Here is a 22,119-nt window from a genome sequence, read left to right as displayed (position 1 = left end):
TTGATCATTGGTTAATGCCCTGGACTAAACTTACCCGCTTTCCAGAACTGCCTGAAACAGACAAATTCCCCCTAAAATATTAAAGCCTTCTGCTATGTTGTACATGGCATATATGAAATATGTTCAGGTGGGTAGCTGCGTCAGCATGCGTAGGCTGCAAAGGAACAAGTAATAGGTTTATTCCATGCTGAAAAAAAGAAGAAAGAGAACACAACGTTTCGGCCGTGGAGCCTTCTTCAGGTGTGAATTCACACCTGAAGAAGGCTCCACGGCCGAAACGTTGTGTTCTCTTTCTTCTTTTTTTCAGCATGGAATAAACCTATATATGAAATATGTCTATGGAGGGTGTTATTTTCAAATTTACAAAGGCACTGTACAGAATTTGGTTTCTATTACTGTGAGAGAACCATGAACAAACAACTAAGACTTAAAGGCAGGAATGATTTTATTTATATCATATGATGCTGTTTGATCTTCATTTTTTGTCTGTCAGCTACACCTATGCAAATAGTGAAAAAATCCTGTTGTGGATTTTTTTTTTGTGAAGTTGTGGAAGTGAAGAAATTAAAGGAGGCAATGAGCAAGTGTTGAACATTTAACAGGTTTAATGCTTCATTTTATTGTCAAATAAGGCTGGTGCTCTTTTTAAGCTATTTTCCATCTAGTTTGTTATGTTATGGTAGATGGTAGTGCCTTTTCTGTTATGAATTTAAGAGTGGCTGCTTGAATGGTCATCTTGCATAAAATACCACTAGATGGCAATGTTTCCTCATCTTTTCTAAAATACATTCTGCTTTTAACAACTCTTCCATTCAAGGGGCTCTGGAGAATCAGTTTATCTACTGTTTTCAGAGTATTCTGAAGTTCTCTGTATTGTGTTAATTTATTTGCAGGTTGAATGTACCTTATAATAGTTGTAAACCTACATTTTGCTTATATAAGTAATTTTATCATTTTTTTAACTCACTAAAGGTACTGTACTGTAATTGAAATCAACTCTTAGGCAAATAAGATCAAATTAAATCAGATGTTTATATGATGCAAATATGATAGCCCATAGTCTTAGTGGCCTCATAGGTGTGTCCTGAAGCATGGAGGAGAAACAAATCAGATTATATTATTAGTGGCATAATAGTTGGAAGTAGAATAAGCACCACGCCTCAGCGGCTAAACATTCTCCTGAATTTGTTTTCTTGCAGTGCATGCTCTAGTAGTGAAAACAGTTCATTAGCAGTTCATTACGTATGCTAGGCATACTAAAGTAACTCGGGAAGTGTTTTATAAGGTGTGCTTGATTGAGAGTCCAGCTTCTTGTTTCTGATTAAAGTCCAGATTTCAAAGCCCCTTAGACTAAAAGTACATTGCCCAGAATCCACAGTCATATCAATGTATGTTGAGTCATTAAACCAAAAGAAAAATGAATTCCTTGCTTTCCGAAAAGAAGAAACAGTTCCAAGAGATACAGTTCCCAGGCATAGAACCTCAATATCAAGATACGACAGGCTAACAGTGCAGCTTAAGTACCTGTGTTTGTAGTGAGTCCCACCAAACAAGGAAACCATATTTTTGCCAATGCAGGAAGCCAGAATATGAGTTATCATTTAATTTGCTTGGCTCTATGTTTTCCTTATAAGGGTAGGCCTATAATGTGCCTATGATCATATTTGCACCAAAAGCTTAATTTTAAGAAATACTACAACTTTGCTGTATTGACCATTGAGTTTTCAATGAAAAAAAATGTCTGCAGTTTCAGAGTATTTTTGTAATATATATTTTTTTAATTATCTGACTAAAATAAAAAAAAACTTTCATTTTTTTGTAAAGAAAAAAGTATAAATGACAATGGAGTCATTAACATTCATACATACTGTATTTAATAAAATAATGAGCAGCTGGCAAATGTTAAGAATTTTTAAAGACTTAAGAATTAAGTAAGATAACCTTAAAATTACATGTTAAAAAAGTGGAAGAACTCTTCTTCAGACCTTAGTTATAAAACATGATACATTTTAATAATGTTAAGCCTTGAATGGCATTTCTTTTGTTTTCAAATTGTATTCTAAGTCAGTAAGATATGCTTTTTTTAATTTACAGTTCCTTAAGATAATTCTTTTTTATTTATATTTAGGTGGGATAATTTCCAGCTGCTCTTGACATTTTAGTAGGATTTACTGCAAATGTCTTCAGTGCTGTTGATTTAACTGGTTGGGTTGCGTATTCTGAAGTAATCTGCCAAATTTAGTGTAGAAATAACTCAAATGGGATTAAATTAATACCAGTGCACAATAAGGAGACAGGAGACTGTCTTCACTTTTTATTGCAAAATTCTGACTACAGACTCCCACAGAAAATGTGATGTTCCTTTCTGTGATTATAACGCAGAAAATTGAAGCAACATGGAGAACAAAAATGTTTCACCAGATCACTGCTAATAATAGGTTGTATTTGGCAGATGTTTTGCATCTTTTAGATAACATTTCAAAGAAGCAATATGAAGAAATGCAGTTTGCACGATAAGGGAGCATAGTGTTTTTATTAGAAAAAACAAATATGTTCCAAATACTGTATATGTGATAAATAAGTGAAACATACTGTACAAACATGCTCTCATCCACAGAATTAATACACTGTAAAACAAGTGTGTTTTACCCTATATCAACAGAGAGCAGCTTTAATCAAAGCTTCATCCACACCATTAAAATTGATAAGAGGCCAAAGTTCTACTTTTAATCACCTTGAAGGTACATTTTTGGGATTCAGTGCAAATGTTACCCAGAAATAAAAGAACATTAAGTATATTTTGTTAAGCTGTGGGATGAAAAATGCCTTCTTTTAAGAAGTGTTTGGTCAGGTCACTAACCTTTCAAGTCTTTCTCCTGTTGAAGTTCCAGTTCTGTTATGAAAAATGCATAGATGTTCTTAATTTGGAACTTTGTATCACAAAATACAATACCACATAATTACATAGTGTTTCAAAGTATCTTGAGAAGAAAGGGGAAAGCTTAAAGATTGAAATGAAATTTCACCTGCTTTGAAATAACATATTCAGTAGGTTTGAATTACAATGGAGAAGCCATTTGTACTGTACTTTAGCTCCTTCTCCTGAATGCGTTCATTGACTAGAGAATTGTGATCACTGTGATGGCCAGCTAGCACTTGATATAAGAAGCACAAAACATAATTAGTGTTAAAATCAATAATTGGAATAAATCATAATATTTGATTCCATTTTGCTGCTCACTCTTATCCACAGAAATTTACAGTAGCTTAAGTTTCAAAGAACATTCCTACAAGTTTTAATTTTTAATCATAATACTCAAGGTAGTTAGCAGTATCCTAAAATCTGACAATTGAAAAAAAGTTAATCATCGCACCTACTAGCAAATACAGACAATGACCCAAATAGCATCCCCAGCGTCTAGTCTAAATAAGTCTGTCACCAGGCAGATCTAGAAAACAAATTTCTTGGTAGGACCTTGGTAGAGTAGGAGTGGTTCCTACCATCCTTTTTATTGTAGCGGAGCACATTTTGCTGCGACATTTTGTTCACAAAGTTCTGTGTCTTTTCTCATCTATGTTTGGCAAAACAGAAGTGACCAAGAAAAGTTTTTATTTTCCTGCCCAAAAAGTCTTTTTGGAAAAATTCAATAAAAAAAACAGATACAATAAACAAGAAGCAGCCCTGTCTCTGAAGCACATGAAGGCCTAACAAAAAGTACAGCCTCAATTTCACAGCTGACCTGCTGTGTAATTCACTAGGGGCTCCCTGAATATAAATTGCAAGTGCAGTTCCCTTGCTCCGAGCCAAATGTCTAAGTATGCGTAATACAGCACAGCTAGGGATGTTGCTTCACACGAAACTTATTTTTCTCTCACCCAAACAGCCAGGACTAAGCAGTTGGCAGGAGAGGTGTCCCCATTAATAGTGAAGCAGTTTTAAGCCAGCAGTAAATCACTGCATCACTGGGTTCCTGCAACAGGACTGGGAAAGCCTTGTACAGTATATCGCTAATGCCTGATTCAGTCCCAAATAGTGATCTATTTTAAGCCCACAAATCAGCCCACAGTTTCTTATGTAAAAGCCCATACTTATTCAGTGGCACACATATTTTTGTTATTGTTTAGCTAATTTTAGTGCACAGAGTATGGCATGTCAGTAGCAATGCGTATTGATCATTGTGTGATGTTACTTTCATGATTCCACTTACACAGTAACACTTTTCTTAGTAAATAATAAAAATGAATTTTATCGAAAATCCCAATGGTGGAGTCCCAGTTTTAAAAAACTTTTACAATAGGTTTCACATTTATTATTATAAAAGTCTGACTACAAAAGGGAAACAAACTTTCTCCTGATATAAATACACAATACTGTGCCTCTCAGACTGGCTTGAGATCTGACTGATAACGAAAAGAATCATTTCAACTCTTGGGGGGAAAAAAGGTCAAATCCATTATTTTCAATTGAGCATGACCTTTCAAGTATAATGTTCCCACTGAGATGAAACTTGCTGTAATCAAAATACAGTGCAACAGTTCAAGAAGCCTGTATAATCCCGACTTTTAACGAATAATACAATTTCTTTTTTTTTTCCTTCTTGGGATCTGACCTTTCAATAGTTAAGAGTTTTTGAATAGGTATTCATCATTCACTCCACATACAATCTAGAGCTCTGTCTGCTTACGTGTGTGGTTGGCACAGCCTCACTTTTTTCACTTCTACAGCATCCATACTGTGTTGTTAAAAGCAAAATAAAAATACATGGTCTATAGACAGTGTTGCATGGGTGCCCCACATCTCCCTGTCAGATACTCTGCTACAATAAAGACTAAAATTAACTCTCGGTCCATGCTCATCTGAAAATTGGTTATGGTGGATGCGAGAAAATTCTGACTGACTGATTTGTCATCTGTCCAAATAAGAGAAATCATTTTGTCAGCATGGCAACTCACTAGTTAATCAGACCTTCTTTTTGGTCGAAAACATGGTCAAACAAGCTAGTTGTACAAAGCTGGTGATAGAAGGTGGAATGAAGCTGCACTTTTATGATTAGCACACATTGTATACCGTACAACAGTAGGTTACTGTAGCAGGCCAGTTTAAGAACGGCTTGTAGTTATAGCTGGTGGCCTCTATACGGCCTCAAATTCCTGAAAAGGGCTATACAGTGAGAGTTAATTATGTAATTGATTCGATCAGTGGTGAAATCTGTTCCTTCAACATTCTGACAAGGGTATAATTAAGTTTGTGTTTGATATGTCAAGATCGTGCATGGTGCTCTTGGACTTTACTTCTTTGTGACGTTTTGTGTGTGCAGACAATTGGGACCATTCTGGTTGAGGGTAGGTTCTGTCAGTTAACCTAGTAAGGAAATTCTTATAGCAAGTCACTGTCTTCTGAATGTATGATACAATGTTTTGTTTTAATCTAAAGGAAAATACTTGTACATCTTCTAAGAAAAGTGATTCAGAGCACTTTCATATCAAGACTGATATGGTGATGATGATTTTTCAGTCTGCCCTTACCCATGGCTGTGCGGTACAAACATATTCCTTGTTCAGATAACCAGCATAAACTGCAATCATTTTATCAACTCGTCTGCAGTTTCAAAACTGTCCACGGGGATATCAAATAGTGAAAAGTTCATAGTTATCACATTTTATTGTTAGCAACCTTTGACTTAAATAAACTTAAACCAACATGGAGACTTGTTATATTTATTAGACAGTACATGTACAGTATATATATATATGTATTTACTGTATTTGCATACACTTCTAAAAATAACTTTACAATACTGATTAAATAGAACATATTTCTGTTTTGTTGCTTAATTCACTCCAATTTAATTTCTTACTTGGCATTCCTGTAAGAAAATCTTTATGTTTTAGAACATTGTGTTGTCTGAATAATAAATGTTTGCATACCATGTTATGTTCTAGAAATAAAATCATGTTCCATTTTAATTCCTTATTTGGCTATTTGAATGATCTGTACCACCACTTAAATGCTTAAGAACCTGCCTACCACGAGGCAAGAAAAGAACAACAGCACATCAAGGCATAAAAAAAGCATTAATCAGGGAGGCTGGCAACATGTGCTTCTATAGTTAAACGAGAGTCCTGGGTAATAAAAGTGGGTCAGACATAGCCTTGAGATGAAACAACATTAAACATTTAGTTCAGCTGACAGGAAATAAATTTTAAGAGCGAACAATTTACAGGTACATACCTGCCCATCCATTTTCAGTGGCTGAAGAATGAACAACAGACGGAAAGAGAAATTTGTGCCCATTATTTTTTCTTGGAGAGACTTTCCACATGATAACCTACAGGAAACATTGAAATGCACCATGTTACACATTTCCATCTGCTGTTGTTTTACTTTAATGTACCTGGAGAATAGCAGCATGTAACCTAATGGAAATAACTGATACCCAGGGTGTCCAGAAACAGTCTTGAGTGATTTTGTCTATTTTTAAATGAGTGATATTTGTCTTCTATAATTGTACAGTTACTTGTAAATTGTAAGCCAATGCGTCCAATCAGTTGATTTAAAGATGGGTTCTATCTGTACTTCTATTCAATGACAAATCTGCATATTTTGTTTTTGTTTTCTTTTTGAATATGATTATTTGTTCCTCCAAATAAATGTGTGCTCTAAATATTTATTCCCTCAAACCTCTATTCCCTGATTCAAGAATGACTCCTAGTATATCACAATTTTCCTTTCTAAATTTCTATACACCACTTTAATTATTAACTCTAGACCAAAACTTAAATAAAGGGAAACAGCCCAATCCTATAATATTTGTATGTATACTGTATAACTAGACAGATGAATTAATTTCTGTTAATATTAACTGACATATTTTTTATTAAGGTGAAACATACAGATTATGTTAGACAGTTCAGTGGTTTTTTTTAAGTTAGAAAATTGCATAGTTATCCATTATAATTACATGAGATCCATAAACATACATATCTTAAAATGAAAATGTGTATAATTCCTGATGAGAGTTTACTGTACTTTGTAAGTAATTGAATTTTCTTTGAATATGTCCAACAGTACTGTGAAGTATTATGGTTTTCTAGAATTACAGAAAACATTACAGAACAAAACCGAGTCACCTGATTTTACCCTGACCACAGGAGATTAATGTGAGACTGTCACTTTGCTGAACACCTGTCAAACTGGTGCTAAAGCAACTGTAACTGCAGAGCCTGTTCTACATTTTGACAGAAAAGATGTGGAGGGCGATATGACCAGGAGATGGCAGCAGCAGTACATTTCTGTAGTGACCAGACAAACAAAAAGAAGGAATGAAGTCTAACAGCAGAAATGTGTACTGTTTCAAGAAATGCTTAGAAAAACGTTTTTTTTTTCTAGAGTTACAAGTGGAATATACATACTCAATTTGCTTTCTTTTTCTTTCATAACGTTAATCAACAAGCTGTGAATTGTCTTCTCATTTAGGACTCTTCTCTGAAAGTGACCCACTATTTGGTCTTCAGCTGTGAGTAGCTTTATGCTTTTAATTTAGAACAGCATTGATTTCTCTGCTTCATGTCAACATTAAGTCAGATTTTTGGACTTTGCGTGACACACTGTAGCACTCAAAAGAATTGAAAAGAATGTAATAGACTGCAAGATACTGTTTTGTTAAGCATCTATCATAATGCTTCAAAACAAGACTTCTGTTGAAAGCAGAAAGACTTCAGCTGAAAGCAAATGAAGTAAAGGCATAATGATTCTTTGAATATGTACATTTCAATTAGTGATTTGACTGCAGTCTTTCATTGAAGACTATAAGAAGAGTCAATTTATTAAACTGAAATTCATAAGCTTCTTTGTTTTAGTATGTTATTTTTGCAGTCCTTTTCAAAACTCCTTCTGCCATTAAGGATTATTTCATTTTTGTAAACTGCCAGGCCTTCTGTCTTTTCACAGTCCTGTTTACAAAAAACAATACTTGTAGAAAACAAGAACTTGAATGAACAATGTACTCTTTAACATATTTCTTCTCAATTAGTTTGGACAACATGCATGAAGTTGTTTTAGATTAAGTATACTGTAGCATAACAATTGCTGAGCACAAAAATTAGTAAGCACATTAATTAGTTTAATAGTGGCTGACCCGATCATATTTTTAGATCCTTTTGCTTTTTATTCGGCGATTATTGTGGCTACCTGGAATGTTGCGGTTATTAGACACTATTTTGACAAAAACTCTGCAGTGAAGTCGATATACAGTAAACAAAATGACAATACATGTTGGTGTTTCCACATTTGGCAAGCAGGACTGTGGCTGCACTGCAGACGTACTGTAACACCCAAACATCCAATAACATATGCCAAACCGTATGCCAGACTAAAGGTTCAGATTCTGTGTTTGGCAGAACTGCCAGTCTACTCTTCTGTTTGGCAGAGCTGCCAGTCTATGCACTGAGCTGACTGTCATTGGAACATTTTACCAGCAGCATTAAGAAACTCAAAACAAAACTGTGTTCCAAAGAGGCCATCTAGAAAAAATGCAGCTGGGAAACTTGTAATCAGAACCAGAATGATTTGGACATCTGAGAGGGTCTTGAAGTGATTTGTATCGTGAACTACAATGTAGTGATCAGAAAGTTTGTATCATTGTCACATGCACAGCTACCGGGTTTTTTTGACTTACCGTATTTCTTTTTTTGGGGGGTGATTCAGCATGATATCGACTCTTTTCTACCTTTAGATCTTTAAATGAAGATTTTATTACATTTGCAATTTTGAAACCCGTGAAAGTGGGGAATAAAATCAGACTTGTATTAGAATTAAGCTTTCCTATGTGGGATTGTACTGTATGTGCTGAACACATTTTTCTATACAATTGAATTAGATGTTTTGCACATCTATAATATTATTTAGCTTGATGAACACTGCATAACAAGTACTTACATAAGTTTCTTTTCAGTTGAACATTTTCTATATATTGGATGCAGTTTGCAAGTCTTGTTCATGAAAGGTAATTGTATAAATTGTATTAAATTCAAATACTATAAACTGCTGTTTAGATCCCAGCCTTGTCTAAGCTTTCATTTTAGCATCTCCAAATTAATTACTGACACATTCACTAAACAGCTGACTACTAAAAAAACACCAGGTCTATGTTCCCTCAGGAAACTGATCTGAATGTCTGGCTTCATATATTGATCAAGTGTCTGAGTTCTGCATTGAATAAAGGTTGGGATAAGTGGAATTGAAAAAAATATCCCCTCATCCACTCTCAGTAAGTGACTTATGCCAGGAAACGTTCATGGCAACCTGGAGCTTACCCCAGAGGAATAGGGAACAGAGCTTGACTAGACTCTGGATGGAATGCCTGCCCATTGCAGGACACAGACACACAGAAGCACAAAGGCACAGTTTACACAGTTCATTGAACATTGACAGCATTCTTTTGAAAGGTGGGGGAACAAGAGCACCAAGAGACAAGTCATACAGCAACAAGAGGAACATGCACACTCCATTCCGAATGACTTGAAGGATTCATACCTTGGGATCTCCCCATCGCTCACAGGGTTAGGGTAGAGCTTCCCTACCCTTTAATCTTGTAATACATTAGAAAATAATTATTGATAATACACTAGAAAAGACTTTTAGACGTACCTATAATTTTAATACCAACTACTTAATGGAGCTTTTAAACAATCTCTCTGCTTTGACACTATCAGTCAGTTACCTGGTTCTGTCTAAAAAGGATTCCCTGTGTAAAATGTAGAGTCTAATTTCTGTTAATGTCTTTCACACTCTCGTATTTACAGAGGTCAAGGAAAGCAGCAGCAGTAAGTGATTGTAGATACTGTAAAAACTGCATCTTATCGCAAAAACCAGGAGTTCCAGACTCTCTGAGCTAGAGATGTGTTCTTCCTAGTAGATGAGAGATACTGCACAAAAGTTAAAATCTCTTTTCTAGGTATCTGATTTTATCTATGAGGATGACTTAAGTGACCCTTTTGTGTTCTTTGCTAGGTGTATAGGAGCCAGTCATCTCTAGTTACTTAGGACTGCTTCAATTCCTGGTTCATGCATGAACAGGGACCAGTTATACAGTACTCTAAAGATCGTCAAGAATGGCCTGTCATAATTATAGTAACTGCTTACTAATGCAGACCTTGTCTTTAAAGCTACTGGTTTACTTATCCCAGAATTCTGTTTTTGGACAAAAAAATTCTAAGGAGTGGTCCCACAGCATTGTTAAAAAATATTTACCCCTCTCAAAACGTGTATTACTATCTACTGTATATCTACTGATTGAATTAAAATATGCAAGCTTCTTTTTTATAATTATTTTTAATAATATATTTATAATTTACCGTAGAAGGGTACAGTACATCACAATGCCTCTGGTACTTCTGCTAATCTGGTCTAAATGTTTAATTGTGTTACCTTCAAGAATGGGACAGGTGTGTTTAATAGCGATAAAGACTAGACAGACACAAAGATGTACGTGGTATACTGTAAGAGCCTCTTTGGGACCTAAATAATTTTTACTTTATCTATGCCTCAGAGCCTGAAGGATACTATTTTATCTCACTTAAACTAGATATTAAGGGTTAGTCCATTGGTCATGTTATCCTTTGAGACTGTTGGAAAAGCACACTGTAGATGCATTAGTTACCTTATTTCTGAACCACTCACTGAAAACAATAAAGACATTTTAGAAAACATTAAATTTGCTTTCTAAATTTGTTTAAAGCACTTTCTATTATGTTATTGATTTATTTTGCCATATAACTTTAGACGGATGTAGTCGTGCCTCTGAAATGTCAAAATGGTGACTCCTTTTAATGACTTCCAACAGTAGAAGCCATTGCCTTTACTGCTGTATGGGCCATAACACGCACTCACATATTCACTTGTGTGAGGATGGAAAGTGTGACGGTACTGTACCTATAGTTGGGGTCTTAAACCTTCAATTCCAAGCTATCCAAAACAGCAACATTTTTTCTCACAAAGGAAAAATGAAGTACTTGACAGAACTTGAGGAGTAAACAACAGGAAATTAAATGCAAAAGGCACTGGTTTAAACTCTTACCCACTCTACTTTAATCTGGAATCCCCAGCAGCAACTTCAAGATTGATTCTAAAGATTTTCACCTGGAGAGAAATGATCTAGTAGTTGACTTTTCTCACTAATAGACTTCACAAATCTTTCTTACCTTGTGGGAATTCATGGAGTTAAAGCTTGAAGTTTTTTTTTATAGTGGTGTAATTTTGAGAAAAAACTAAATTAAGTCACAAGTCCTGAGTCTACTAAAGACTTCCTTCCCTATTGCTTGCTGTATCACAAATCTTGTGACTGATTCTTTTAAGGTTGATATTTGTAAGCATTTAATGCATTTTTACTGCCAACAAAATAACAAAACCTAGATCCTTAAGTCATGTACTGTTTAAAGTGAAATATATATATACATAAAAATACAAGGGAAATACTGTATATAAATATAAGTACTGTTGATAATTTTCTAAAACCTGATTTCAAATTGGAAGTTGCTTTCACCTTTCCAGCAATGACTCCTCTTTCCTGCTTAGGAGAAAATAGTACGCACTTACTGTACATGAACCTCTGACACACCCAGCTGCAGAGCCATTTGTCATTTTACATGCCTCATGCTCCACAGTAACTCACTCAGGAGAACTCAGGAGAATCTGTTGAAAGAGCAGAGAAGGTCTTACTGGCATGCCAAAAGAGACACAGCCCATGCTTGAACTAGCAATGTCAAGAGCACAGACCTCAAGATGTACCGGTAAACACCTTTACTGCTTTAGCCACATCTGACCCCCTCTTGTTCTTTTTCTTTTTATCCTTATCCCTCTTTTATAAAAATATATACAGTATATATATTTTTAAAAAGAATCCTGTAAGAGGGCAACTAAATCTGGAGTGTCAGTGGAGGGCTTGAGTCAACACAGGGCGCTGGCGAGGCATTCCATGCTAATATGCTATATGCTAATTCATCACCTGGATGAAGTCAGTATTCTATATAAGAGTTCAGTGACTCAGTTCTTGGTCGACTCAGGGGGGTTGAACCCTCACTGTCAAGTGTGTGAGCGAGTGTCAGAGCTCACAGGGAGTTAGGCTCTCACTGTCATGGGGACAGTGAAAGACAGGGTCTCAGGATGAGACACCGAGATAACGTCTGAACCTGGGAATAAGCAGGTTGCAGCGCAATCCCGGAGGGGATTGATCAATACAATAAGAGGCCTGTTCTAGGAAGAGAACAGGGCTGTCTGAGCATATCTCTCTCTCTCACGGTGAGTTAGACAGCCAGTGGAGTTTAAGGGGAATCTCACTGGGAGATGACTGGCTGAGAGCGCTCAGTAGCGGATGGCTGAAAGATCCCCAGGTTAGGAGTGAGAGGCCTAGGAGCACGGAGACTCATACACCTATGCCATTTCTATGTTTCCGTGTCAGCCAGTGAAAAAGAAGACCAAAGGAAATAACCATGACAAGGTATTGTATTTACTACTGCTGCTTGTAACTTAGGGTACTACAAGGTGAAGAAGGAGTGAAGTCCTGGACGGTTTAAAGGTTAAAACCAAGTTGCAAAAGACATCAGTCCTGATCTAAAGCCTAAATATTTCATGTTACTTATCCATAAAAAGATTTTCTACATTTATTTTCATTTCACACCATTACGTTTTTTTCCCTCAAATATCATACTTATCGTCTGCCATGAGCATGCTGATTGTTAATTGCCTTTTTCAGTCTTATTTTAAATAGTTGCAAAACAGTACTTTATTGTTTTAAACTGTTAACATTATCAAGGTCCTACAAGTTTAACATCATAAAATGTTATAAAGGTGAAAAATTTTAAATAAATTGAAAAAGTATTTCAAGAAGCCTCTTCCATAACTCTGCAGCAGGCCATTAAGTACTGATTCACAAAATGTGTGTAAAGATCTTTCTCTTCTCCAGTGTCACTTCAGAAGGAAAATACTTGTGGTCAATTTAAAACACAACATGTGAATATAACTGAATGTATTAACTTTTGGAACTGCAGTGATTTTTTTGTTATAGCTCTACTCAGAAGTGATTTGTGTTTTAAAAGATTAAGTGGTGACACCTCTTTTTTTTTCTGCAAATTTGCTCTTGGTGAATACCTTCCACTAAATCTCACAGGCTTTTATACAAAAGTACGACCATCTGGCAGGGGTTTTCTAGCACAAAAGTTGCATACAACAGCACATTCAGAACATGCCATCAAGCTTCAGGATAGAATGAAATAGTCACATCCGATCTCCTTTTAGAATTGTTTTAAAACACCTCTGCAACCTTCTTAACATTACGTCCCCTCCAAATCTCTTTTGGACATACAGTACCTTGTCTCAGGAGGACTGTGAAAATCTGAAAGTATATATGCACATATCTCTTAATAGGCAGTGTGCATTGTAATTTGATTTATGAAACGTTTTTTTCCAAGCGTCTAATGGTGACATATTAGCTGATTGTTCTACCCATGTGTATATTTGTCTCCAAAAACTGCTTACAAATGGGATTCAAAGGCAGTTCATAATTCCCAGGGATTACAAAGCAATTAGAAATTCAAACCAATGTCAGTTTACTAAAAGATAGCACATTGCAGTGGAAAGGGTGTACAGGAAGAATAATGCCTTCAGCCTGCTTTAGAAATTGTTTCCTCTGTAAAACTAATTAACACCTTTGGGTTTGTCTTATCACCACAGAGCAGCACCAGAACCTGCTGTAAAAGAAACTCCTTCTTTTGTGGTTGTCAACAGACACACTTGTCACTTCTGCAGTTTTTTATTTTATTTTCCTTTGCTCCCTCTGTGTCATTCAGACTAGATCATTCAATATGTTATGATTCTTAAATAAGTAGTTTATTTAAATTATTAAGTTTACAATGGAAACATTTGATTCATATGTGGAAGCATATCAGCAAATGTCTGCTTTCATTCAAACCCTCCCTAAAAATAAGTTACTCTATTTTATTGTCTGATGTATTTTTTAAATGAGAATGAAAATTCAAGAGGGAATTATCATTATGTGAATAACAAACACGAATGAAAAAAGGGTTATTCATTTTCATTGCATTAATGGTATTATTAGTTCAACAAATGTGAAAATCGTTTGGAAAACTGAAACTGACCACAGGAAAAAAAATTACATTACCACATTAACAAAAAAAGTAAAAGCAATTATATAAAAGACCTACTGTACACAACAGCAGGGACACCCATAAAATGTCTTGTAGCCTTAAAATGGGACACAGAAAATTGTTAGCTGCTAAAAATGTAGGGCCCATACCATAGACCAGGGACTGCAATACAGAACATTATTCTGTACCTTCTGTACCAGGTATTGAGGGAGTCAAGTTCAGTTCCTTGAGGGTTGCTTTGGTGTCTGGGTTTCATTCTGCTTGACCTCCCAGGTCAAGAAGGTATTCTTTACTGGTGTAATTGTCTGTTTATTTAGACAATTGAAAAATATAAATGTCAAATCGAGCACATACAGTAAACTAAAGCAAAAAAGGACATTGAAATATTGGAGAACTGGAGTTTACTGATTCCATACTAATCTTCTGGACTACTGGGAGTAACAGCTGGAAAATGAACAAAAATTGATTTGCCCAGGAACTATTGAATAAACTAAAGATCACAGAACCCATGTATGCAAAATAAAATTAGGATGTTCATTTTACCTGTACAGTATATTTTTTGCCAGTAGACAATGAGAAAAAAGAATATGAAAAAATTGCTTTTACTGTATAATACCCTTCATGCTTCATATAGTTTAATGAAGATTCCAGTTTTATAGTGTATATCACACAGTTGACATATCTGGAAGCTAAAAATTAAAAAAAGAAACAATAACATATTTCATGCTGACAATATATAAAATTTATATGACAGATACATTATTTGGTAATTTATCACTATTAATACTAGGAGAATAATACAATCTTATTTTATATGCTCTGTGTGCATTTAATTAAATATAAGGATTACTTTGTCTCATAGTGACAGTGTGCTGTGAGGTGATATGCTATCATAGGATTGCATTTCACAGAGAAAGCTGAGCTACAGTAGAGCCACAGAGGTATTGTACTGTTACTTACTTTCTGTTATACTCCTTGAGGAAGTGTATGGTTTAAATAGTAGTGTTAAAGAGGAAGGGATTTATGTGCTCAGATATGCATGTATTATATACTTTACATATCTGCAGTACCATAGCTTATAACTACAGATTCATTTTGCAGCACATAGCCCTGAGTGTGAGCCGACTCCATCATTTTAATGTTTCACAGTATTTTGAAAACTAAACACTGGTGAGCAAAATATTCAGTATTAATTCAAATTAATATTGGTGAACCTTATGAAGTACCTCATAAACTACTTGTGTATCTCTTATAAAAAAATATTTTATTCTTAATGCATGTTTCATGCAGGGGTAAAACATTTTTAATTTTGCAAGCATGAAATGTTTTGAGAATACTGATAGGACACACCTCATATACTGCATGTGAAGTTTTTAATGTTCAGTAGTAAGGATGTGTAAGATCTCCCTAGATGGTAGCCGAGCTTGGGGAAAATCTGCCAAATTAACCTGTTTTTACCTCATTTAAGTGATATTTGACAGCTTCATGGAGTTACTTTTGTATCAGGAAAAAGTACTGTATACTAATGCTTAGCATAGTTACAAATGTTTTATGAACATGGTACAGAAAGCATTGATTATTTACCAACCCCTTTTAATACACCACTAACAACAACCACAATTGTATTTATTTTATTTATCACCTTTCAAGGAACATCAGTGTTTTAATGAGGGGGAAAAAAATGTATATTTACTGCCAACATGATTTTATACTTTTGACTCATTTTAAATGTGCATGAATTTCATATTTTGGAACATAGGATCTGCCATAGAAAAGAACTTTGTTCTGTAAAAGTCATAAATTAAAAGCGTCTTGTCATTGCATAAAAGAACAATAACATGAATACCTTGGCAGTTCTCTATTAGGCATACTGTACTTCATTGGTTCATAGAAAAACAATGTGCTTTTGTGTTTGCATTATGTGAGAGATTAGCCAAAGAGGGAGGGGTGGCCATTTCAGATTAAATTGATCGTAAGAGCCATTGAAGCAGACATGTGTTCAGTCCCTGTAACGTTTAGTGCTCAGAATGCACCTCAGTGAGCAATAACATCTCTTCAGAGTTTTGAATTATATTGTGATCATCATAATGCTAGTGGAAGATTACTTCAAATGCAGTGGCCATCGATTATTATACAGTATACATTTGCATATGGGCATTTTTTTTTTCAATTCTTTGCTTCAGTTTTACAAAGTGTTTTGGAATGATTTCTTGAGTAACAGGAACTATGAAACTGTTCTGTTGTTATTAGTAGAAGAATCAATAGATGTGTCCCCAGGTGCTGTCACATACACAGTGAGTAAGTATTGCCTCCACCTCTCAGATTCGATTTCAAAATAAATACAAATGGACCATCTTTGATAGGTTGTTTATGAAACTGGATGCAAGCTAAGGAACATGAGTGTAAAGGTTTACAAACCAGACTGTGGATTTTTGTAGCCTAAATCAGATATATAAATAAAAAAACACTGTAATATACAGTATATTATGCATTATGTATATATTTAATATATATATCACCAAGACAAATTCAATAAAACAAAACTTGTGTGCTAGAGTAAAATGTAAGAGATTCATTTTTGGAAATAGAAAGCAACTGTAATAGGAATGGAACGTTGCGACCACAGTGCAGATTCTAATTCCATGAAATCTTCTAAAAAACGCAACATGAAATTTGAATTACTATGTCTGAAACACGATTGAACCTGCTGTATGGTCTCTTGTCTTTCATAACTATTCTTTATTCTTTCAAGATTTACATTATGTGAGAGAGTCTGAAGCTACACAGCGCAACTTAAAACCTGTTGAAAGGAAGAAGTCAATTGCAGGTGGTGAATTGTAGTGCACTGCTTAAAATATCTCTACATAACACTTTTTAGGTATCTACTGCAGATGAAAAGTCACCGAGGTTAATAGCTTTAAAAAGGTGAAGAGGTAATCACTGATGATCACACTCATTCTTTTAATAAAGTGGTGTGGAATCTGTATAAAGTAAAAGAAACCATTTAGAGGGCAGTCATTGGACTGTTAAAGGATTTTTTATATTGTTTTTGCTATTCTTTTATGAGTATGACTTACATTTACTTTCTTTGGCTTATCACCTGCACATGTTTCTGTATTAAAGCGATTATTTCTTATTCTTTTCATGTCCAAATGGATAGAGCATATTCTAAATACACTATGACATTCCCATTTTATGATTTTTTTCAAGTCCCAAACCATCATCCATAATAGCAGACAAATCGCAACTCTTTATAGTTAATTGTGACCTCTATTTCTCAGTACATTCTCACAAATAATCACGTAGATGCCATAATGGAAATCATAATTCAGGGGTTTTATAATGCAATGCATTGCTAAACAGGGGCTCTATATCCCAAATTATAAAACAAGCACCTAAACAACCAGATGCGGATGAGTGGGTTGATTTTTTATTTTGTTTTAATGATGATGAATAGGATTGCAAGACCTACAGTACTACAGTTTAAACCTTTCTCTATGTATAATATCCGAATCTCTGATCTATACAGCCTCAAACAGTAGATTAGCTGTGAAGAAAACAATCCGTTCTTGTGTTACAGAAATAAGAAGTAGAAAATAAAGCAATTAAATGAAAGCAAAGCCATACAGCTTTTAATCCTGTGTAAAACACTGTACAGATTTGGCAGTGTAAAGTAATTTGATTAATTTCTTACTTGGTAAAATGTAGCCTTTGCAGCCTACGCATGCTGACACAGCTACCCTCCTGAAGTAAATGTGGTAAATTGATCTCTAAAAACCAAAAGTTTCTGAATGTCAGGTCTATGCTGTTATTGAAAACATATAGCATGGTACAGTGAGTCTAGTGGGAAGTTCTATTTAATTCTGCTAATTCAATCTTATCATGGACACACAAAACTACATCATTTCTGCAATATTGCATTGTATGTAATATTGTTTTTATGATGTGCAAAAGTTATAAAAGATAATTGTTTATTTTTACTTGAACGTTCTATGGCTAACAGTTTTTTAATGCAACAAAAAGTCTTAAAGGCTGCTAATGTTATACTCTCTGCTTCTGACATTATTACAAGCATACTATACATTGGTGAGTTTTCTCTTTCACTCAAACAGAATGAAACAGCTTTGATACACGTTTTCCACATCAATTTACAATTTATGTCAACTAAATGTGCAAATGCATTTGCTATTTACTGTATATTGTATATTGCAAAACAATTATCAATTGTTGCAGATGGGAGTTAACTAAATGTATTTCCCAGAAAATGTTCCCTATTATACAGTTCATTTCAAGGGTTATCAAGTTTTTATGCATCTATGCTTGGACCTTGAGATAAATTAACTATTAAATTATTAAGTCAGACATATTATTATATTACATAAATATTCAAGAGTGCCCAGACATTTCTATGTCACTAGGCCAGCCTGCCCAATAGATCAAAGGACAAAGTAGACCTCAAGACCTACAGTACAAGGATAAATACAGTGGAATGGCACAGACAAAAGAAAGGATTAAACAAGAAAGAAAGAAGGTATAATCATCACTGGTGGTAGCAGTGGAGATTAGACCATGAGTTTTCCTCTTTCATCAGACTTGAAATCAGATTCTGTCTAGGTACAGTAGTTTGAACACTCAAACTGACTGTGGAAGAGAACCACAGTCTTGATGAAAGCAGCCTGCTGTCTTAATTGTTTGAAGAAATTATTATTTCCTATATTGTGGAATTCACCAACTCAAAATGACTCATTGGTAAGAGATACAGTGTTTGATAGAGAAAATGTGATTCCCCTTTATGTGTGAGCATTTGTTTTGGACAGGAAGGTTTATTCCTGGGCAGGTTCGTTTTGATTAACAGTTTGCAAGTTTAATGTGCACTTTAGTGTGTTTTGTGTTTAGATTATAGGAATAACATTCTGGGTTTTCTATGTCTGTAGTAAGCACAATTCTGGAACTCACAGACATGTAGTAGCTGTAAATGTTGCATTTTTGTGTGGAAGTCTTTGCAATAAATATTTATGTGTCCTGTCTAAGTTTGTCACCTGGTCACTATTTCCATGCTGTGCTGGAGAATAAAGAACACACTTCATGTAACATTCAGTATTCCTTGACTTCAGGGGGTGAAATTACAGTAAAATTAACCTTTGTAATTTCCTTGTGTAGCGAGATAGTGTCAGAAGCAATTTTTTATCTGATTTTTGGATATTTTATTGGATAATCATTATTTTGCAATTATAACCTCTTAGTCCACTACGATATTTTGCTTTGAAAAAAAAGTATACATTAAACTGGTGTCACATACCGATGCCTTTGAACATCACATACTTGACAAAGAACTGAATACGTAATTGAGGTCATGAGGGGGGCAGCACTTGATACACCTGTCAATTGCAGAGGTACATGAATAGATACTGTACATAGATGCGTTGACAGCACTTGAAAGACCAATCAGCATTTGTAGCAGCTACAGTACATGCCTGGAATGCTAGCAAGTAGCTTTGTAAGAGAACATCATAAAGTTCTTTGATGACCATCAATGTAAATGCATAAAGACAAAAATTCTGCTTTTTAGGTAAAAAAAAAAGTTATCTATGAGAAAGGATTATATTCTCCTAATGAAGTAAATACAGTATAATGAGAAAGCATAAACATTAGCATCCACATGAGCTAGTATGCTTGCATTGTTTTTTTTTAAGGTAACTATTGTATCTCAGTTTTATATTCAAAGGTGGGAAAATAAACAGCTGATTCAACTGCATTGCACTGATCTTGTTGGGAAGGCTTAGGTAGTGGTGCTGCTAGCCACAGGAGGTGATAACGTGTACTGCAACTCTACATATACTGGTTTCCAAAATATCCCCCATCATTTGGATATTATATAGCAAGAATATGGCTCCAGGCTGTGAGACCTAAACCAGGATGTGGTTGACACATTTAGCATTAATTGTACAATGATAGTTTCAAAACTACAACCTTTTCTTGTATGAATTTTTCTCAGCTTTAAAGTGCTGCAAGATCGACACTGTATGTTGTGCAGCTACAGTAGTTTAATCTGTAGTTATCTGAATCAGCCAGATAGTAGGGACATCCAGGATTGCCAAAAAAACAGATAACGGCGTTTTGTAGGACACGGGTACAATCCAAAGAATTTGATAAGGGTGAAAAGTAATTAGGAGCTGCAAATAATTTTGTTGATGTAGAACAGTATTGATGATGTAATGTCTGACTTCTTTTGCTATTAAATAGAAAGCTCTATTTGCTATTTTCTACTGTATGTACCCTAAATCCATAAAGCGATATGACAAACTCAACATTGCTGCTAATATTGGAATCTAATATTCTAACATTTTTAATTCATTATATGAATACTAGCCATATTTCATGAATATAAATATTCTAAACAACAACTAAAAACAAAAATATTCTCTATTACTGTATCTGTCTCTATTATTATCTGAAGCACTTTTAGTCAACTGTTCCTGATAACTGCTAATAACGTGTAATTTATGCTCAAGAAACATCACATCTATTTTACGTTTACCATTAGATTCCCTTTAAAAATCAGCTTTGAATTGAGTCAAATTTCTTTGCATGTTAATATCCTGAATTTAGAGACTTTCAACTTGACTTTCTAATTAGCTCCTCTTGTTTCATTAGACTATGCAGAAAAGATCACAAATAAATATCAGAAAACAATATATTATTAATGAATGAGATGGGATGTGCATGTCTTTGGATTCAATGAATTTACAGGTGCAGGTCACTTTTTATTTCTGTAATGCGATGGAAGTAACAAAATGTCTTCTTCTCTATGATTTGATTAAATGCACAGTAATAATAGTAATATATTCTGGTGACAGATGGCTCAGTGATGCAGTGGTTAGCATTGCTGCCTCATTTGGGCCTTGAGTTCAATTCTGGGTTGTTACCTACAATATGTGGAGTTTGTATGTTCTCCCTGTTTTCAAATGGGTTTCCCTTGAGTTCTGCAGTTTTCATCTGTTCAGATGTCAGGTGACAGCTATGAGTCAGACTTGTTTTAGAAGACAGTGTATTAGACCACTTCATAACCATTTATTATCCTTAAGTTTTCTTCCCATTTATTAATGTGCTCTCAGGTATTTTGCCATGCTCACTGAAGAATTGTTTGATAATCTTTAATTTAACATAGCTCTAATTTCCTCCTACTTACCATACTGGTAAGCTACAGTAATTTGCTTCTAGGAAAATTGGCCTGGTGTGGGTGTGAGTGTGTTTGTGTCTGTGTGATGGACTAGCTTCCTGTCCAGGGTGTGCCCTGCCTTCTGCCTGTTACCTTTCCCAACAGGCTTCAGCTCTCCTTGCGATGCTGAATTAGAAGAAGCGGTTAGCAAATGGATGGATGGTTAACGATTCAAGATTAATAAGCAGGACTGAATAAAAATGTAAACATGTTAAGCTGGCCTTTCTGTTCCTGTTCCTGGTTTCCAGTTCTCTTGGACTCTGCCTGAGAGTTCTGTCCACGGCTGTGCCGGTCAGGCCTTCTACGGGCTGCTGAGTGTGGACCAGAGGTTGGGACCCTGCTTCAGACCCGGACCTCAGCAGACAACTCCCTTGGCCCCCTCTAGAGCGCGTCTCCCTAGTCCTCTCTCACCATGCTCTCTTGCCAGGTTTCTGGAGAAGTCCCCTCAATGAATGCATGCCCAGTTCAGCCCGACAAATGATGTGCCTTGAGGATGACCACGCAGACTCGCTGTCGGACCCCTCAGCCCCGCACTATGCCCTGGAACAAAGCACAACTCCAGACCCTGCTGCCTCTCCACTTCCAATGCCCGTTTCCCCTGCATTCCTTCCCTACGTTCCAGTTCTATTTCCTGTCCTCTTGCCTGCACCCTGGGCTATTCTGGCAGACTGCCCACTGCCCCATGTGGCCCTTTCTCCAGCAACTCAGCCACTAGGAATCTGACACTATATTCAGCC

At 35.4% G+C, this 22,119-nt stretch overlaps 1 long non-coding RNA gene across 2 annotated transcripts in view; it reads right to left on the bottom strand.

Moving 5' to 3' along the window:
• LOC148662017 (uncharacterized) overlaps positions 1-22,119 on the bottom strand; it is a 121,364-nt gene that overhangs the window by 75,907 nt on the left and 23,338 nt on the right. The window contains exons 2-3 of one of the 2 annotated variants that reach the window (XR_015939651.1): positions 11,597-11,692; positions 6,233-6,329 (exon numbers count right to left, since the gene is read on the bottom strand). This is a non-coding gene — a long non-coding RNA (uncharacterized LOC148662017). The remainder of the gene's footprint in view (positions 1-6,232; positions 6,330-11,596; positions 11,693-22,119) is intronic. The other variant, XR_015939652.1, reaches the window with a different exon arrangement.

The sequence above is a fragment of the Lepisosteus platostomus genome, chromosome 6 (genome assembly GCF_059453375.1).
Source record: "Lepisosteus platostomus isolate fLepPlt1 chromosome 6, fLepPlt1.hap1, whole genome shotgun sequence".
Taxonomy (NCBI): Eukaryota; Metazoa; Chordata; class Actinopteri; order Semionotiformes; family Lepisosteidae; genus Lepisosteus; species Lepisosteus platostomus.
The sequence above is the reverse complement of the archived record's forward strand: the minus strand, read 5'-3'. Positions and strand labels throughout refer to the sequence as shown.